The sequence below is a fragment of the Echinops telfairi genome, unplaced genomic scaffold, assembly GCF_000313985.2.
Source record: "Echinops telfairi isolate 266 unplaced genomic scaffold, ASM31398v2 ScPeMD7_2291;HRSCAF=2852, whole genome shotgun sequence".
Lineage (NCBI taxonomy): Eukaryota > Metazoa > Chordata > Mammalia > Afrosoricida > Tenrecidae > Echinops > Echinops telfairi.
Window position 1 is genome coordinate 36,231,103 of NW_022106189.1, and position 2,162 is coordinate 36,233,264.

The 2,162-nt window shown below is 66.7% G+C and overlaps 1 protein-coding gene across 2 annotated transcripts in view; it reads left to right on the forward strand.

Moving 5' to 3' along the window:
- Window positions 1-585: 585 nt before the first annotated feature.
- The window catches only part of ST3GAL2 (ST3 beta-galactoside alpha-2,3-sialyltransferase 2), a 45,610-nt gene continuing 44,033 nt past the window's right edge, over window positions 586-2,162 (forward strand). Inside the window, exon 1 of one of the 2 annotated variants that reach the window (XM_045293694.1) lies at window positions 586-648. The gene's annotated coding sequence lies outside the window, so the exon portion shown is untranslated. Of the gene's footprint in view, window positions 649-956; window positions 1,013-2,162 lie in introns of those variants that run through there. The other variant, XM_045293695.1, reaches the window with a different exon arrangement.

The following is a 2,162-nucleotide window of genomic DNA, read 5'->3' on the forward strand; positions in this document are numbered from 1 at the left end:
TGGGGTGCGGTTTGCTTCCCCTCTTCAGCTAGGCTGGGCCACAGTTGGCCACAGGCAGGTCTGAGAGGCACCCAGGACCACTCTGTGCCTCCCTGAGGGATCTAGGTATCGAACCTTAGGCCGGGGTACCACAGGCTCCACGTCCTCTTCTTCAGTGGCTCCGTGCCCGGCCTACTGGAAACAGAGACTTCCCATCCGCCGTCTACGCTGTACGACCCCTCCTCCCTCTCCCCTCCTCAGCAGTCCCGGCAGAACTACAAAGTCCACAATCCTTAGGCCGGGTGCGCACTGTCCTCTGGGAGTGGTAGTTCTGGGCGCAGTGCGCTCCCGGCAGCCGAGCGCCAGGAGGACTCCATTTCCCAGCATGCCGACACAAGGGCGGGCGGGGTGGTGAGGACGGAGAGGGGAGGATGTGAATGGGGAGGGGGCAGTCGCCCCCCTCCCCCCACTCTTCCCTTCTAGCCGGGCTGGGGTGGGGGGAGGGGCCGAGCGGCGGCGGCGGCGGCGCTAACGGAGGGCTGGGCCGGGCAAGGGCGGGACTGGCCCTCGGGCGGGCGGACCGGAGCCTCGGAGCTAACGGGTCCGGGCGCCGCAGGCGGCTTCCTGCCAGGGCGCGGCGGCGGAGCAGCATGGCCCGCGCGGACTGAGGTGAGCCGGCGGGATTGCAGGCGCGCGGGCGGGATGCAGGGCGCCCGGGGCCCCTGGCTGCCCCGCACTTCCAGCGCGCCGGCAGCTGACTCGGCCTTGCGGCTCTGAACGGCCCCGTGCACCCCGGCAACTTCCCCTGGGTTGGGGCGCTGGGTTCCCCCGCGCGGGCGGGGGTCGCCAGCCTTGGCCTCTTGTCTCCATTCCTGCCTTCTGCCTCTGCACATCAAGGCGCTCCTCCGGAGCCTGGCGCGCCCGTTCCACTCCCGGAGGGCAGCCCCCGGGTCCCTGCCCGCGCCCCGACTCCCAGTTCCGGCGCGCCCGGGGCCTCTTCGCCACCTGGAGCCCCCTGCCCCAGTTCTCTCTGGTAAGACCTAGGCGCGCGACCTCCTTCCCACTTGGGAGCAAGCGAGCTACGGCTCTAGCTGGAACTTGGCCAAGGCTGACCCTATGTCCGGAGCCCTGTCGCGTGCATGCCCCTCCTTGCAAACCCCAGAACCGAGGCCGTCGATGCCCTCAGGTCGGTCACTCCCCTGTGGCTGGACCAAACTTCTTGTCCTGCGGATCCGGAGCGGCGCTCCCGCCTCCCTTTTGCTCCCCCGCCGCCGCTTCTGCGTCCCTGGTACCCTCAGGGATCCGTGCTTCTGCCCTCCCCGTCGGCCCGGGGTCACCCAGCCTTTCCTTGTTGGCGCAAGTTTCCTGTTGGATTTCGTTTTCGTGCCGGTTGCATCCACCTTCCATCTTGCTGCTTGCGGTACACCTGCGTGAAGGGCTGCAGGAGAGACACTCGGGGTGTGTGTGGGGGTGTGGGGGTGGTGGTGTCGGGGAGCCCGAGGTGCTGGTGGCACCAAGGAGCCAGGTAGCCGCTTTCGGCCGAAGCCCACCAGGGGGGTTCCCTCTGGCGACTCCAGGGAACAATCTTTCCTGGCCAGTAACTTCCGCTCTCATCTGGTCTCTGGGACAGTTGTCTAGCCTCCCCCTGACTGCCCAGTGGGCTCTGAAGCCCCTCTGAGATGCAGGGCACCTCCCACCTTTATGGAGACGGCGGCTCCCAGAGGTTGGCAGACCACGCCCCTAAGCCTCGCTTGCTCTTGCTGCCAAGTTTGAGAGGGGGCTCTTCGCGGAGGAAGGCGCGGGGTCTGTAGGCGGTGATCTCAATTGCAGTCACTCAAAGCCGTGTTCAGGATTCGAGGAGGGAAGGAGCCAGGGACAGAGAGGTGGCACCGGCGGGCCTCAGTCAGGTGGCATTTCTGTGTGTACCCTCACCTTCCTCCGGCGGCATGTATTTCCTCCGGTGACCCCCTACCTGGACCTGTCCCCGGGTTTCCCAGTGGGCTATCCGGGAGAGGTGGGGGTGGGGGAGGCACCTCTGGTTTGATGGGGGTCCTGGAAGCAGTCATGATCTGAACCAGATGGTTCTTTGCTTCAGCACCACCACCACAAACCCGCCCCGCCCCCATAGCTGTGAAGTGGGGGGCGCTTTTAACCTTGTAACTTGAGAATGGAGGCAGGGAGCC